The sequence below is a fragment of the Heteronotia binoei genome, chromosome 12 (assembly GCF_032191835.1).
Source record: "Heteronotia binoei isolate CCM8104 ecotype False Entrance Well chromosome 12, APGP_CSIRO_Hbin_v1, whole genome shotgun sequence".
NCBI classification, from domain to species: domain Eukaryota; kingdom Metazoa; phylum Chordata; class Lepidosauria; order Squamata; family Gekkonidae; genus Heteronotia; species Heteronotia binoei.
The window spans coordinates 5,120,771-5,139,049 of record NC_083234.1 but is presented as its reverse complement, the minus strand read 5'-3'; the positions used below and the strand labels follow the sequence as shown (position 1 = coordinate 5,139,049).

The window sequence follows — 18,279 nt, the reverse complement described above, 5'->3', positions numbered from 1 at the left end:
AGCTGGCATGACACTTTCTCCCACTCCCTCCCCAGCCTGAGGAAGTCTCCCTCCCCACGACCTAACTATGCACAGTACACCGGGGAAGGGGTTGCACAGAACTGCCACAAGCTGCAGAGAACTCTCCCAGGGCAGCAGGGCCGCCTTCCCTGCGGGCTGGGGCACAGGACAACAAAGAGGAGGAGAGCACAGGATGAGAGAAGTCCCAAATGAGAAGCTGGCTGGGGGGCTGTGCACCAGCAGCGGCTCCTCTCCCCGTTGCCAGGAGAAAAGAAGACAACTTCCAATGACAGGATCCTCAGCTCCTTGGCAGGAAGGGCCAGAGGCAGAGAGGACAAAGCCAGTGTTTTAAAAAGTGCCCCATTCCTGCATTAGCCATGGATTCGGTATCACTGCAGAAACAACTGAGGAATACAGGTAGAGAATGAGTTTTCAATCAGCTGCACGGACATTATATGCGCAGATGTGGAAGCAAGATAAAATACCAGAAAAGTGGGACTGGATTTTAAAAGTTATGGATTGGAGTGAAATGGACCAGCTTACAAGAATCTTAAAATAATATGATTTGGAGAAGTATAAAAATGAGTGGGGAAAATTTAAAAAATATATGTTGACAAATAATGGAAGGTAAAAGAATACTTGGTGATTTTTGACAATTGTTGAACGTTAGAGGAATAATAAATGGACTATAGTCAAAACGTGAGACTATGTGAACATATTTTTTTGTGATAAGGACTAAAGGATTATAATGAAGATGGATTATAATTATAACACATGGTCTTTTTTTCTCTCTCTCTCCTTGTTTTAAGACTTTTTCTATGAAGATTCTTAAATTGATAAAATTACCTTTTATTTTTCTTTAGCATTAAAATACACCGTCGGGAGTCATGAAAAGGGGGGGAGGGAGGAGAAAAATGTAACGTATTGGTATTACCTTTTCAACAATAGAGGATGAGTATTATTACAATATATTGCAGAATAATAAAAATTGTTTTCACGAAAAAAAAGAGAATGAGTTCTCAACCCAAGGGCAGATTCTTATGGCAAGTCTTAAAATAATAATAAAAAAACCCCAAACCCTGTATCCATACTCCGCCTTTCTTCTCTGGAGACACCTGAGGCTGTGGCCTTGGGGGATTTTTACCAACTTGAGTTCCTCCGCCAGAAGCGTCCAGTATATTCACTGCAGCCCGGGCTTTTTCTTTTTTTGTAGCAGGAGTTCCTTTGCATATTAGGCCGTGCCTCCTGGTGTAGCCAATCCTCCAAAAGCTTACAGGGCTCTTAGTGCATGGCCTACTGTAAGCTTCAGGAGGATTGGCCACATCAGCGGGGTGTGGCTTAATAGGCAAAGGAGCTCCTGCTACAAAAAAAAGCCCCGCCTACAGCTAAATATGCCATTGCTGTTCAGTGGCGGTCATCCTCTCCTCCCTCCATTCATATGCGGGCACTTAAGTTATGCGAGTATTTTCTTCTGGACAAGATAACTGAATATAAACTTAGGAAAGAAGTCACTCGAACCCACTCTTACTGACGCCGTAAGTGGGAACCTTTCCTTCACTGGAATACTGCATGTTGTCAAGCAGTAACACAAGAAGAATCTCTCTCTTGTTAATGGCACTTCATTCACCTTGTTTATATATGTAATGTATGTATAATATTTTTGTGAATTCTGCCTTATTTTCAGAGAAATGTTATGTGTTTTGATTTTAATGATACATTCATTGTAGTTTTGGACTGGAATAAAGATTATTTCAAACCAAGAAGAAGAAGAAGGAAAAGGAGGAGGAGGAAGAGGAGAAGAAGAAGAGGAGGAGAAGGAGGAGGAGGAGAAGAAAGAGAAAGAGAAGAAGGAGGAGGAAGAAGAGGAGGAGGAGGAGAAGAAGGAGGAGGAAGAGGAGGAGAAGGAGGAGAAGAAGAAGAGGAGGAGGAGAGAAGGAGGAGAAGAAGAGGAGGAAGAGGAGGAGGAGGAGAAGAAGAAGAGGAGGAGGAGGAGAAGAAGGAGGAGGAGAAGGAGAAAGAGGAGGAGAAGAAGAAGAGGAGGAGGAGAAGAAGGAGGAGGAAGAGACGGAGAAGAAGAAGAAGAGGAGGAGAAGAGGAGGAGAAGAAGAAGAGGAGGTGAAGAAGGAGGGGGAGGAGAAAGAGCAAGAGAAAAAGGAGAAGGAAGAGGAGGAGAAGGAGAAGAAGAAGAGGAGGAGGAAGAGGAGAAGAAGAAGGAGGAGGAGAAGAAGAAGAGGAGGAGGTGAAGGAGAAGAAGAAGGAGGAGGAGAAGAATAAGCAGCAGCTGCTGGACCTTGTTGCTGTCATTTATTACTTTGGTTGTATCTTGAGTTGCCAGCTCTGCACTGGGAAAATACCTGGAGATTGGGGGTGGGTGGGGATGTGGAGCCTGGGAGGGCGGGGCTTGGGTAGGAAGACTTCAATAGGGTCTAATGCCACAGAGTTCACCTTCCAAAGCAGCCTTTTTCTCCAGGAGAACCGATCTCAGTTGCAATAGCAGGAGATTTCCGCCTGCCGCCTGGAAGTTGGCAATTCTATTATAGCTAGACTAAACGTTAGATGGGGCAGCCTTGGAAAAAATCCCAGGAACTGCAGCTGGGAAGTGAAGCTCTGCAAACACATGGGCCAGGGCATCCTCAGTGGCAGCACCAATGCTGTGGAATGCTCTCCCTAAGGCCATAAGAGCCCTGCAGGATCTCTCCCAATTCTGCAGGGCTTGTAAAACCAAACTTTTTAAACAGGCCAATAGTAACTAGTGGGAGAAGGCTGCCGCTTCTATGCTGCTGGCCAATTCCACCAGAAGGACCACCGACAGATAAATAGAAGATCTAATACAATCTGATCCACCTATGCTTTAAAACTCTGCATAGCACCAATATTTTGTTCTTAAATGGTAAATTGTTTATGTTTTATTGTTTTATGCCTGTAATTGAGATGTTGGTTTTATTATGACTGTTAGCCGCCCTGCGTCTGTTTTGGAATGAGCGGGATACAGATTGAAGGTAAATAAATAAATAAACCTATTGTTCATTAACAAATTATATTTAAATACTGTTATATCGTTATGGGGAACGGCTTTGAACGTCCTGCTGGTTGAGAACTGGTGCACAATGACTGTCAAACACATAGGGCAACAGATTAACCATGAGAAAGGTTCAAATCAACAAAAGCTGACATTTGCAAAAGGTTATGTTTATTTATTTGCTTCATTCATGCCCCGCCTGTCTCTCCAGTGGCCACTCAGACCAGTTTACACTATTCTTCTCTCCTCCACGGTGTCTTCACAACAATTTCATGAAGAAGGGAGGTGTCACTGGCCCATGGTCGCTCATGGGGCTTCCACGTCACGTAGGGTGTTTTCGCACTCACGTTTTACTGGCGCCACGACCCTCCTGACGCCGGCGAATCTGCATGGATTTCGCAACAGAAGCGCCGGCGCTCCCAGAAGCGCCGGCGCTTTCCGTCGCTAAGCCAGCGCAAACGTTTTCCTGCATCTTTGCGATTTCCGTTTGCGCTGGCTTAGCGACGGAAGTAGCCGGCGCTTCTGGGAGCGCCGGAGCTTCTGGTGCGAAAGCCATGCAGATTCGCCGGCGTCAGGATGGTCGTGGCGCCAGTAAAACGTGAGTGCGAAAACGGCCGTAGAGATTCAAACCTGGCTCTTCCAAACCTTGATGCAGATGGCAACTGAGGAGCTCCTGGTGAAGGAGAGTACATCACAGGTATTGCACTCTCTAGACCGACCACGGTTGGGAAACTCACAACAGTGTCAGTAAAAGGACCAGAAAATGAATTTTGATTGTCCTGTCACTCAATGACTGTGAGCACCCACGCTAAATAATGCACTTTCAATCCACTTTCAGTCCATTTTCCAACTGGATTTTGCAAGCTCACACAGTAAAATCCAGTTGCAAAGTGGATCGAAAGTGCATTATTTAGTGTGTGTGATCCCAGCCGATGTGTCATAACCTGTGTTGTTTGTGCTTACTGCCCTGTTTTGTTTTGTTTTTGTGAATGAACCTGATCTTTCAGAAGAAGCTTGAAGTCATCCAGTGACATAAGCACGTGCTTGTTTTAAGCTTCTTCTGGGGGGGGGGGGGGGAACCCCATCGGGTTCATCCACAAACAAACAGGATCCCTCTTGCAGGAAGAGAGGCATTGAGTGTTTCTGCAAGCGATACTTCCCAGCCAAAAGCCGAGCAACTGCACCAGTCTCACCCTCGTAAACAGCGGAAAGTCAAACAGATTGAGAGGCTGCAGCGTGTCATAACTGCAGACAGAAGAGCAGAACTTGGGTCAGGATTGGAGAGGCAGGAGAGTTGTGTTACATGGAAAATGCTCCTCCCCAAGAAGGATCAAATCATTGGAGCTCCCAGCCATCTTTTCTGCCCGAACAGGAGACCAGATCTGGACACCTTGGCCTCCTGTACACCACCCTTTCTAAATCGTCTACTCAGATGCCTTGCCCAACCCCAGCACCTCCTCAGTACACATCATTTGCTTTCTGTTGGCCACGTTTTCTAGTCCCTCCTCAATCCAGTTGACTCTTCCTCCAGTTCCCTGTCCCACTCCATCTCTTCCACCTCTTATCTTATCCCAACGATGGCCAAGCTGAAGCTTGGGAGTCACATGTGGCTCTTTCACACATAGTGTGTGGCTCTCAACCCCCCCCCCCCCCACACACACACACACTGGCTGACTTGGAGAAGACATTTCTCTCTTTAAATCACTTCTCTACGAAAAGCCAACCGTGGCCTGGAGAATGCATTTAAAGTTAAAGTTGCTTTCTTTCCACCTCTTCCTCCCTCCCCCACCTCCCTTCCTCCCTCCCTTCCTTGCCGCTCTCAAACATCTGACATTCATGTCTTGCAGCTCTCAAACATCTGATATTTATTCTATGTGGCTCTTACATTAAGCAAGTTTGGCTACCACCCCTGTCTTATCCTCTCATGGCTACCTGTTCTATACACTACCACTTGTCCAGAACAACCCAATAGTGGAAAGACCCAATAGTGAGCCCACTCGCAGAGAGGGTGGGATATAAATCTAAGGTAAAGCCCATTCCCAGAGAGGGTGGGATATAAATCTAAGGTAAATAAATTAAAAAGTCACAGTTTCCCTAGAAGGTGATGGACATGGCTGCACATGGAAAGAAATTCAAGCCCATTTAACTGCCTGGTGGCAGAAGGTCTAACTCCATCCTTTGCAAAGACCAGTTCTGAATTTGCTGCTTCACACTGGAAGGATCAAGTGTTGTGGAGTAAATCACTCCGAGACAGTTTTAAAATCTGTAACAGAATTAACAGTCTTCCACGTCAAATGGTTTAAGGACATAAAAAGAAGCCTGCTGGATCAGGCCAGCGGTCCATCTAGTCCTGCATCCTGTCTCACAAAGCAGCCATCCAGTCCCCCTGAAGGACGAACAACGGGGCAGAGAGGCCAAGGCCCTCCCTTGAGAAGAACTTCAGAAGAACTCTGCTGGATCAGACCAGTGAGGACCCATCTAGTCCAGCCTCCTGTCTCACACAGTGGCCAGCCAGTTCCTCTGGAGGGCCCACAATAGGGCAGAGAGGCCAAGGCCTTCCTCTGAGAAGAACTTCAGAAGAGCCCTGCTGGATCAGACCAGAGAGGGCCCCTCTAATCCAGCATCCCATCTCACACAGGGGCCAACCAGTTTCTTTGGAGGGCCAACAACAGGGCAGATAGGCTGAGGCCTTCCCCTGAGAAGAGCATCAGAAGAGCCCTGCTGGATCTGAGCAGTGGTCCATCTAGTCTAGCATCCTGTCTCACACAGGAGCCAACAGCAGAGCACAGAGGAGGAGGAGGCCTTCCCCTGACATTGGGAGGGACGGTGGCTCAGTGGTAGAGCTTGGTAAGCAGAAGGTCCCAGGTTCAATCCCCGGCATCTCCAACTAAAAAGGGTCCAGGCAAATAGGTGTGATAAACCTCAGCTTGAGACTCTGGAGAGCTGCTGCCAGTCTGAGTAGACAATACTGACTTTGATGGACCGAGGGTCTGATTCAGTATAAGGCAGCTTCATATGTTCATAGCCTCCTGCCACCAGGATTCAGAGGTTGACTACTTCTGAACACAGAGATTCTATTTAGTCCCCATGGTTAGCAGCCACTGATATGATGTCTCCTCCAGGAATCTGTCTAACCCCTTTTAAAGCCACCTATACTTGTTGTGGCCATCACTACATTCTCTGGTGACAAATTCCACATTTTATGTTTTAACCAATTTATTGACAGCATATGGTTACAGAACTTAATTTCCCTTCGTTGCTTCAATACTAACCCATATGACTTTTCAATCCCCCCTCCCTCCAATATAGGCTTCCCCGAGGTTATAGATTCTAATTCAATACTAAAGATACATCTGACTAATCAAAATTCGTTATATAAATATTTTCCCCCCTTCTTGCTTCTTCGTTTTTTTTTTCCCCCATTATTACTAAAAAATTGTCCAATGTCTTCTTACATTCGACTCTTTCTCTATGTATTCTTTAAACTTCCTCCACTCTTTTTTAAATATCTCCAAATCATAGTCTCTTAATGTTCTAGTTAATTTATCCATTTCACTCCACGATAGAACTTTCATAGTCCAATCCCATTTATCCGGTATTTTTTCTTGCTTCCAAAGCTGCGCATACAATGTCCTAGCAGCTGATAGCAGGTACCAAATTAGAGTCCTATCTTCCTTTGGATATTTTTCTAATTGTAATCCAAGCAAAAATGTCTCTGCAATTTTCTTAAAGTCGTAACCCAATATTTTGGAGATTTCTTGTTGTATCATCTTCCAATACTCTTTCGCTTTTTCACATGTCCACCACATATGGAAGAAAGAACCTTCATGTTTTTTACACTTCCAACATCTATCCGACATTTTCTTGCTCATCTTAGCCAATTTTTTCGGGGTCATATACCACCTGTACATCATCTTAAAACAATTTTCTTTTATGCTCTGACAAGTTGATATCTTCATTGAGTTCTTCCAAAGGTATTCCCATGCATCCATTTGTATTTCTCTATTCACATTGATTGCCCATTTGACCATTTGAGATTTTACTACTTCTTCTTCTGTAGACCATTTCAATAATAACTTATATACTTTTGATATCAATTTTTCATTATCACCAAGCAGGACCCTTTCCAATTCTGTTTGTTCTCGTCTAATTCCTTCCAATTTTATATCATTTTCCAACAAGCTTTTAATTTGTTGCATTTGAAACCAATCATATTTATTGTCTAGCTCTTCCGAAGATTTTAATTCAATTTTATCTCCTCGAATCTTGAGCAGTTGGTTATATGACATTTCTCTTTTATCGTCGGATTCAGCTGTTATTTTTATTACTTCTGCTGGCACTATCCTGGCCCCACCGATGGATCTCCTGATGGCACCTGGGTTTTTTGGCCACTGTGTGACACAGAGTGTTGGACTGGATGGGCCATTGGTCTGATCCAACATGGCTTCTGTTATGTTCTTACATGACATGAAGTGTTGGACTGGATGGGCCAATGGCCTGATCCAACATGGCTTCTCTTATGTTCTTATGTGACACAGAGTGTTGGACTGGATGGGCCATTGGCCTGATCCAACATGGCTTCTCTTATGTTCATATGTGACACAGAGTGTTGGACTGGATGGGCCACTGGCCTGATCCAACATGGCTTCTCTTATGTTCTTATGTGACACAGAGTGTTGGACTGGATGGGCCACTGGCCTGATCCAACATGGCTTCTCTTATGTTCTTACTGTCTGTGTAAAGTAGTTCCTTTGATTTGTCCCGAATCTACCGCCATCAACTTCAGTGGATGCCCTCAAGTTCTAGCATTTTGGGAGAGGCAGGGGAAGTTTAACGTTTCAATCTCTTGAAATCCTTCTATTGCCAATGTGGGCAAACAGATTTGGGGAGCCCAGCTTTACATGCGCTATTTTTCAGAAGACAGACACAGAGATCCTCGTCAGCCCCCAAAGCTGCAGAAGTCTATGTTTGCCTTCCGAAATGCGTCCGTTCATTTGGCTCCTGATAACTGTACGGACACGCAAGAGCATTGGAGGCCAGCCATTGCCTCAGCCAAGCGTCTCCAGATAAGACATCCCCTTCTTCCCGCCCCATCGCCCCAAATGAGGCATCGCAACGGGATGTCAGAAATGACAAAGGAATGCATTAATCTTACTACACCCAACACCTCACCTTGAGATCTACGTGGCAATCAGCTCTCCAGCCTCAGCGCTGCCAGCGGTTACATAACTGACCCATTGTTTTAAAAAATAACAACGATCTGGCTTTCGGCAAGTAATTTATTTGAAATATCTCTATCAACAAATTTCAGCAGGGACAAAAGTTTTCCATTTGGCGGCTGCTTATAGGATGATGTTATCGCGCTCCATCTCATACAGTCTCTTTCAGCAAGGTCTTAAACCACTTTATCTCCCAAGCTCTTGGTAGCAAAATATGATTGAAATGTTCTATTTATGCTCACTGGATTAACGTGATGTTGTGAAAAAAAAGGGGGGGAAATCTAGCAGATGTAAGCAAGGTTTTATAGCCACTCGTGCTGTTAAGATCTGAAAGAAAGATCAATAGACAAGCCCGCAGTTTTCACAGAAGTTGTACTTCTAAGAAGAAAAACAACCAAAAGGAAAAAAAAAAAGTTAAAAGCGCACACACATATTGATTCCCAATTATACTGTCCAAAATTTAGGAGTACAGAAAAGATGAACTGTACTTTAATATTCAGCGTAATAAATTCCAAACCTTTTCATACCTTCTATTTCTAAAGGGCCTCTAAGCAAATTAAAGCAGCAAAAAAGTGATGTGTTTTTCACATTTAAAAGCATGAAAGCGGTATTTTCAAAAGGTTACGTGTCATCCGCTAACATGAAAGTATCACCTGTTCTGCTTGACTGAATAAAGAGAGTCTGGTACAAAATCAAACCAAAATTGCAGCCAAGGCTGGACATCCCCGATTCTAGCCTGTCAGACACCCCACCCCTCTGAAGAGAGAGGCTGAAGTCTAGAAATTCAAAATATTCTCCTAGCCCTGAACATTTCTTTCTTTAAAAGATTTCTATCCTACAGGCTCCGGAGATTGCCTCATGAAGCTAATACAAAGTGAAACAATAAATCGTATCACGCATGCATTTGTGTGTATCAACAAGAAATGTATTAAAACTTAGCAAATTAGTACAGCTGCAGTGCTCCGGCAGTATTTTAAAACAGCAACCAGTAAAATCAGCCAAAAAGCGAAAGCATCAAAGCAGAAGAAAAGATGGCAAGAGCAAAAGGTTCAGTTCGCAGCCTGGATAAATAACAGGGTTGACAAAACTCCAGGTGCTGGCTGGAGATCTACTATTACAACTGAGAGCCAGTTTGGTGTAGTGGTGAAGTGTGCAGACTCTTATCTGGGAGAACCAGGTTTGATTCCCCACTCCTCCACTTGCAGCTGCTGGAATGGCCTTGGGTCAGCCAGAGCTCTCACAGAAGCTGTCCTTGAAAGGGCAGCTGCTGTGAGAGCCCTCTCAGCCTCATCCACCCCACAGGGTGTCTGTTGTGGGGGAGGAAGGGAAAGGAGATTGTGAGCCGCTCTGAGACTCTTCGCAGTGGAGGGAGGGATATAAATCCAATATCTTCTGATCTCCACATTTTAAAAGGATATAGACAAGCTGGAACAGGTCCAGAGGAGGGCGACAAAGATGGTGAGGGGTCTGGAGACCAAGTCCTAGGAGGAAAGGTTGAAGGAGCTGGGCCTGTTTAGCCTGGAGAGGAGGCAGCTGAGAGGTGATAGGATCACCATCTTCAAGTACTTGAAGGGCTGTCCTATAGAGGATGGTGTGGAATTGTTTTCTGTGGCCCCGGAAGGTAGGACCAGAACCAGTGGGTTGAAATTAAATCAAAAGAGTTTCCGGCTCAACACTAGGAAGAACTTCCTGACCATTAGAGAGATTCCTCAGCAAAACAGGCTTCCTCGGGAGGTGGTGGGCTCTCCTTCCTTGGAGGTTTTTAAAAAGAGGCTAGATGGCCATCTGACAGCAATGAAGATCCTGTGAATTTAGGTGGGGAGGTGTTTGTGAGTTTCCTGCTTGTGCAGGGGGTTAGACTAGGTGACCCTGGAGGTCCCTTCCAACTTTAAGATTCTAGGTTTTTAAACAGAGGCTAGACGGCTTTCTGACAGCAATGAAGATCCTGTGAATTTAGGGGGAGATGTTTGTGAGTTTCCTGCATTGTGCAGGGGGTTGGACTAGATGACCCTGCCAACTCTATGATTCTATGATCTCCAGCTAACAGACATCAGTCCCCCTGGACAAAACGACCACTTTGGAAGGTAGACTCTGTGACAATAGACCCACTGGAGTCCTTCCCCTCCCCAAACCCTTCCTTTCTCAGGCTCCACCTCCAAAACCTCCAGGTATTTCCTAACCCAAAGCCAGCAGCTCTGGGCAAATAACAGTGTTTTCACCTGGCATGTAAAGGTCAGTGGAGGAGACCCCAGGTAAGTATCAAGAGAGATGACTGAACTGTGGAGAACTTATGTCTGTCCTGGACAATCAAAGAAGACCAGACCGAAGTCCCTCCATTAGGCTGCAGACCGCAGAGATCAGGACCCCTGGAGAAAAAACCTGCTTTGGAGAACAGCCTCTATAGCAGTGGTGGCCAAATTGTGGCTCAGAAGTCACATGTGGCTCTTTCACATGTATTGTGTGGCTCTCAAGGCCCCCACTGTCCTGCTAGCTAGCTTGGAAGGAGGCATTTGTCTCTTCAAATCACTTCTCCACACCAAGCTAGTCAGAGGCTTGGAGAAAGTTGCTTTCTTTCCAGCTCTCCCTCCTCCCATATATTTGCCTGCCTGCCTTCCTGCCTGCCTTCTTTCCTTCCTGAGAGCCAGTTTGGTGTAGTGGTGAAGTGCGCGGACTCTTATCTGGGAGAACCGGGTTTGATTCCCCACTCCTCCACTTGTACCTGCTGGCATGGCCTTGGGTCAGCCATAGCTCTGGTAGAGGTTGTCCTTGAAAGGGCAGCTGCTGTGAGAGCCCTCTCCAGCCCCACCCACCTCACGGGTGTCTGTCGTAGGGAAGGAAGGTAAAGGAGATTGTGAGCCACTCTGAGACTCTTCGGAGTGAAGGGCGAGATATAAATCCAATATCTTCTTCTTCTCTCCGATATCTCTGATGTTCATGTCTTGTGGCTCTCAAACATTTGATGTTTATTCTGTGTGGCTCTTATGTTAAGCAAATTTGGCCATCCCTGCTCTATAGCATCATACCCTGCTAAGGCCACTCCCCACAAACCCCACCTCCCAAAAAATCTCCAGGAATTTCCTAAGCACGAGTTGGCAGCACTAGCAGTGCCTAGAAACAGTACTCGGGCTTTTTTTTTGACTTGGCTACTGGAATTGGACAAGGGTTTTCTTCAGCCCCGTATCTAGCTCGTAACCAGTCCGGAATCCCAGGCACTTGGGGGGCTTACAGCAAAAGCTCTGAAGATGCTCTTTGTCTGCAAGAAGCATGGATCAGGACCCTCTTTTAGACACAGGGGATGGCCAGGGCGGGGTGGAAAGTGGAAGAAGTGCCGCACTTCTGAGCAGGCAGACTGGGGAGAGCAAGCCATCAAACGCTGGACTGGAAGGCGGCCTCTTGCAAGCTGCAGGTAATTAAAAAGGCCTGTAAAATCTCCAGCAAAAAAAAGAGAGCGAGAGAGAGAAGCACTTCAAAGAGACAGTAATTCCAGCACTGACCAGTCAAGACTGTGTGGTGTAAAAATTATGAGTTTTCCCAACGGGGGGCTTTGTGTGAAAGAGCGGCTGGATTGGTGGCAAGTGATTTGGCACCATTTGGGGGATTTTTATGTTTGCGCGTACACAATGGGTGTGCACAGGCATTTATCAACACAGACCGAATCCACCCGTACACAGGAACAGTAGGGGGGGAAAGAGGAGAAAGCATCTCACACACGGCTTTCTCTCACTGGGGTCTTTGTTCCAAGCGAGCCGGAGAAGTCATGGCTGGCCCAGCCAGAAGTGGAGACGCCACCCTGCAAAGTTGATCCAGGAGAGACAAGAACCACCCAGCTGGGTCAGACCAAAAGCCCATCTAGGCTAGCACCATTTGCAACAGTGGTGGCGCAAGCTCCCCGGCAAAATCTGAAAAGAAGGCATACAGCAAACAGCCCCCTCCTCTATTTCTGCCAAGCATCTGGCATTTAGCGGTAGAGCGCCTTTGCACATGCAAGTTCCACTGAGCTAGCTCGGCAAATAGCCACTGATAGACCTCTCTGGCATGGATTTATTTATGTTATTTAGTTCGTTTCATTCGCTACAGTCCGCCTGTCTCACTTGGGCAGAAGGCGGATTACGCAGAGTCCAGACAACTGACAGACGGGACATCCAATAAACAATGCAAGAGAGTCAGGGCTGCAGAACCAACCAGAAGCCACGAAACAGGACCCAAGCAAGGCAGAAGTGATTAAAATGACACATTAAGCAATGCAAAATGCCACAGGCGGATCCTCATTTCAGCAAGCCTATAGACGGCATTTATTGGCTCTCCTCCCCGACTGTGTTGTGTTTATATGTTTGCATGCTTTTATCGAATTATATTCTAGTTGCCCTTCCCTGGACTTTTTCCAAAAAGGACATTATAGCATTGGAAAAAGTCCAGAAAAGGGCAACTAGAATGATTAAAGGTTTGGAACACTTTCCCTATGAAGAAAGGTTGAAACGCTTGGGACTCTTTAGCTTGGAGAAATGCTGACTGCGAGGTGACATGAGAGAGGTTTACAAGATTATGCATGGGATGGAGAAAGTAGAGGAAAGAAGTACTTTTCTCCCTTTCTCACAATACGAGAACTCGTGGGCATTCAATGAAGTTGCTGAGCAGACAGGTTAAAATGGATAAAAGGAAGTACTTCTTCACCCAAAGGGTGATAACATGTGGAATTCACTGCCACAGGAGGTGGTGGCGGCTACAAGCATCGCCAGTAGGGTTGCCAAGTCCAATTCAAGATATATCTGGGGACTTTGGGAGTGGAGCCAGGAGACATTAGGGGTGGAGCCAAGATCAAGGCTGTGACAAGCCTAATTGAACTCCAAAGGGAGTTCTGGCCATCACATTTAAAGGGACGGCACATCTTTTAAATGCCTTCCTTCCATAGAAAATAATGAAGGATAGGGGCACCTTCTTTTGGGGCTCATAGAATTGGACCCCCTGGTCCAATCTTTTTGAAACTTGGGGGGCTGTTTTTGGGGTAGAGGTACTAGATGCTATACTGAAAATTCAGTGCCTCTACCCCAAAAACAGCCCCCCCAGAGCCCCAGATGCCCGTGGATCAATTCTCCATGATTTTCTATGGGACTAAATCTCCATAGGGAATAATAGAGTTCCCAGAAGACATTTCCCTCCCCTCCCCCCGCTTTCCGACGACCCTGAAGTGGGGGGAGGGCCTAATATTGGCAACCCTAATAGCCAGCTTCAAGAGGGGATTGAATAAAAATATGGAGCAGAGGTCCATTAGTGGCTATTAGCCACAGTGTGTGTGTATTGGCCACTGCGTGACACAGAGTGTTGGACTGGATGGGCCACTGGCCTGATCCAACATGGCTTCTCTTATGTTCTTATGTGACACAGAGTGTTGGTCTGGATGGGCCATTGGCCTGATCCAACAGGGCTTCTCTTATGTTCTTATGTGACACAGAGTGTTGGACTGGATGGGCCATTGGCCTGATCCAACATGGCTTCTCTTATGTTCTTATATAAATATTTTAAATTAAATGCCATTTTGATGTTTTAAATGTTTTAATGGTTGGATGTCCATTGCCTTGAAGATGCTATTTGGGTAGAAAGGCAGCAGAGTTTTAAAAATAAACAAATAAATGAATGGATGTGTCTAATCCTTTCAAACCCATCACCGCCACTTGTGTTTGTGAACCCCAAAAGCTACCCAGAGTGTGAAAGAATCCTTTGCTTTTGTCCATCTGGATCCTGTTAGTCACTGGATGTTGCCAACCTCCAGGGTTTGAAAGAGAGGACAGAGATTGCACTTCCCAAGCCATTTCAAATACAATAACAGTGGACTCTGAGCAAAAGGTAGCAAATTGTTGACAGAGGGCTCAGTAAGAAGAGGTCCTGCGGAGATCCCCCCAAAACACACCACATAACTTTTTGGAATAAAACCAGGCCATGGCTTTAAAAACAAAAACAAAAAATTACAGACCAAGGAGCATTGGTGCAGCATGCAGGTGGATACTAGAACATTGCGTGACCTGCCTGCCACTCGATACATCCCTTAGCCTGCCTGCTGAGGAAAACCTGGGAGTGACAAAAATTACTGGAATCACAAGAGGGGGCAGCTGCTGAGCAATACCAATCTGCAGGGCTTTTGTTTTTTGTAGAAAAGGGTCAACAGGGACTCATTTGCATATCAGGCCACACCCCCTGCCATGACCATTGTGTCACCAAAAAGTCCAGCAGGAACTTATCTGCATATTAGGTCACCCCCCCCCCCCCCTGATGTCACCATTGTTCCACACAGGGCTTTTTGGTAGAGAAGGCCCAGCAGGAACTCATTGCATATTAGGCCACACCCCCTGACATCACCCACCAAATTCCAAATGCCCAATCTAGCTCCCCCCCTCCCCCCCCCCGGCGGACGTACGTGAATCCAAGCAAGTCCACTCGCCCAAGGCTCCCATTTCTGTCAAATGCCAGCTTGCTGGGGGTGGGGAGGTGGGTGAGCAGGTCTCCTTCTCCAGACCTCCTGCCCATACAGCCAGGGGTGGAATTCTAGCAGGAGCTCCTTTGCATATTAGGCCATGCACCCCGTTGTAGCCAATCCTCCAAGAGTGTACAAGGCTCTTTTTGGTAAACTCTTGGAGGATTGGCTACATCAGGGGTGTGTGGCCTAATATGCAAAGGAGCTCCTGCTAGAATTCCACCCCTGCATACGGCAATCCAGCCTTTTGCGGGTTAATCTTGGCTGCGTTTCTTCAGCTTGTCAATAATATTAAAAATCTATAATGGGCTATCGATACGGTGCCATCTCATGCAATGGATGCTAAGGACTCACGCTCCTTATTAACACAGTTGGCATTTAAATGATGGTCTGGATCGAATCTCAAATTGGAGGTGGGAAGAAGAGCTGATCTCCTCCCTGAAATAGCAGGAATTGCAGGATTTGGAATGAGAAAGGGCGGTTGTGGCCGGGCGGAAGCGAAGGTTTAATTCCAGCTATATATTACAAACATAAATGGTTTTACAGGTTTCATTTTCTTGTTAACATCTATGAATTCTATCATAATTTCACGCTTCATTTGCGGATACGGAGATCAGGTTTGTTCGCCTCCACCAAATGCAAATGTTATAGAGCAGTTTCCAAAGGCCGGCCCCTGATTCCAAGTGACTTGCGAGCTGGGTTGAAAAGTTTCTGCATTTTTGTTTGAGAGTCTAAAATGCAGGAAGGCTCTGGGCTTCTGGCACTCCACAAACGAGGTCAAACGGAACTGTCCAGGAGGGCATTTTTATAAAGGACAGGGCTATAGTACACCAACATCATGGGGTGACATGAGAGAGGTTTACAAGATAATGCATGGGATGGAGAAAGAAAAGAAAGAAGTACTTTTCTCCCTTTCTCACAATACAAGAACACGTGGGCATTCAATGAAATTGCTGAGCAGTCAGGTTAAAATGGATAAAAGGAAGTACTTCTTCACCCAAAGGGTTATTAACATGTGGAATTCACTGCCACAGAAGGTGGTGGCGGTTACAAGCATAGCCACCTTCAAGAAGGGGTTAGATAAAAATATGGAGCAGAGGTCCATCAGTGGCTATTAGCCACAGTGTGTGTGTGTGTGTGTGTATATATATATATATAATTTTTTTGCCACTGTGTGACACAGAGTGTTGGGCTGGATGGGCCGTTGGCCTGATCCAACATGGCTTCTCTTATGTTCTTACGTGACACAGTGTTGGACTGAAGGGGGCATTGGCCTGATCCAACAGGGCTTCTCTTCTGTTCTTATGTGACACAGAGTGTTGGACTGAAGGGGCCACTGGCCTGATCCAACAGGGCTTCTCTTCTGTTCTTATGTGACACAGAGTGTTGGACTGAAGGGGCCACTGGCCTGATCCAACAGGGCTTCTCTTCTGTTCTTATGTGACACAGAGTGTTGGACTGAAGGGGCCACTGGCCTGATCCAACAGGGCTTCTCTTATGTTCTTATGTGACACAGAATGTTGGACTGGATGGGCCATTAGCCTGATCTAACATGGCTTCTCTTATGTTCTTAACAGTCCAGGAGAAGTGTCAATGAATGCAACAGGGCTCTGCAAATACCGTTTACATAGAAGAAGAAGATATTGGATTTATATCTCACCCTCCACTCCAAATCTCAAAGGCTCAGACCGATCTCCCATTCGCCTTCCCTCCGATTTCACACTATTTGCCCCACAGCTTCAGCCAGCTTTTTCATAGTAAAGAGAAACTGGTTTTTAGAGGTTTCTCTTTGCCGTGCAAAAAAAAGCCAGATAGTATAAAATCAGAGGGAAGCCCCGCTGAGAAGAGAATCTTGAGACCGGCGTAAGGTGATGGGAAAACGGTCTCAGAGAGGCTCACAATCTCCTTTCTCTTCCTCCCCAACAACAGACACCCTGTGAGGTGGGTGGGGCTGAGAGGGCTCTCACAGCAGCTGCCCTTTCAAGGACAACCTCTGATCCAAGGCCATTCCAGCAGCTGCAAGTGGAGGAGTGGGGAATCAAACCCGGTTCTCCCAGATAAAAGAGCTATGGCTGACCCAAGGCCATTCCAGCAGCTGCAAGTGGAGGAGGGGGGAATCAAACCCGGTTCTCCCAGATAAGAGAGCCATGGCTGACTCAAGGTCATTACAGCAGCTGCAAGTGGAGGAGTGGGGAATCAAACCCGGTTCACCCAGATAAGAGAGCTGTGGCTGACCCAAGGCCATTCCAGCAGCTGCAAGTGGAGGAATGGGGAATCAAACCCGGTTCTCCCAGATAAGAGAGCTATGGCTGACCCAAGGCCACTCCAGCAGCTGTAAGTGGAGGAGTGGGGAATCAAACCCGGTTCTCCCAGATAAGAGAGCTCTGGCTGACCCAAGGCCATTCCAGCAGCTGCAAGTGGAGGAGGGGAAAGTCAAACCCGGTTCTCCCAGATAAGAGTCCGCAGACTTAACCACTACACCAAACATAGGCATGCTCGGCCCCTGCTAGGGAAAGGGATCCCATGATCCAGGGCCCCTCCCCCTCCAGCGGCAATCTGCTGTTCAACAAAGGAGATCTAGGCCTGTGTTGCTAGCAAAACAGTGATGTGTACACTGGAAGTGACATCATCGCAGGGCGGGAGTGTGCACCAGAAGTGACATCACTGGCAATGCTGGCCTACGCCTGTCTTTGCTCCCAGGAAGTGGGACCCATCCCCACCCTGGTTGCCAGGGGTTACCTGGCAACCCTACATTTACCCTTTTTTTTCGCATGTCCGGTTTAATACTTCTGCATTGTTTAGATTTCTGCAATCTCGGTCCTATCACGCTGCTGATTAGATACTGCAGTGTGTTGACGGCATTCATTTACATTTCGTAATCCACCTTGACTCTCCACAAGAAAGGCAGATAACATCAGCGTGCCAAGATTGTATTTGTTTTGATTTAACAAAAAAAAAATCTGCATAGAGCCCCCATCTAGAAGCATGGATTGCTGTTATTGTTGGTTTCTAGTCGGTCTTTAGAAAACAATAATACTTTTTCTTGCAGGAACGGAGGAAATTCGAGCTACCTGGTCACACAGGACCTAGAGATTAGTGGTTAGCTTCTCAAAAATTATGATTTTGTTCCCAGTGCCATGGAAAGCTGGAAAGGCTGGTTACTGATTTTGCAGGATGTAAGAGAGACAACGAAGGGCTTTTTGGGCATAGCTTCGTGGTCATTGCCCCGTGGCCGCTGCTTTGCCGCATTTCATTCGCTCTTTCCCCCCTCCCACAACAAGTGAGGGGGCTTGCACGTTTTATCCCATTGTAAACAAAACTGTATTTGCTAACAGCTCCAGGTTCTAAGTCCTCTACTTAAAATGGCACATAAAAACGCCTTCTATATTTAATTAATGAGCTCTCCTTCCCCCCACCCCACCCCCACGCCATGCTCCCCTTTTTCACATGTAATGAGAACGAAAGGAGGAGGGGGAGGTAGAAATCTGGTCTCTAACTTTGCACAAGATCTTCTTCCTCTAGGAAGGCTTAAAGCCAAAAAGAGGCACACGGTGCGAGGCATTTGATATATATAT

The 18,279-nt window shown here is 46.3% G+C and overlaps 1 protein-coding gene across 1 annotated transcript in view; it reads right to left on the bottom strand.

The window, feature by feature from the left end:
- Positions 1 to 18,279, bottom strand: part of ZBTB16 (zinc finger and BTB domain containing 16) — a 285,483-nt gene that overhangs the window by 162,349 nt on the left and 104,855 nt on the right. The window lies entirely within an intron of this gene.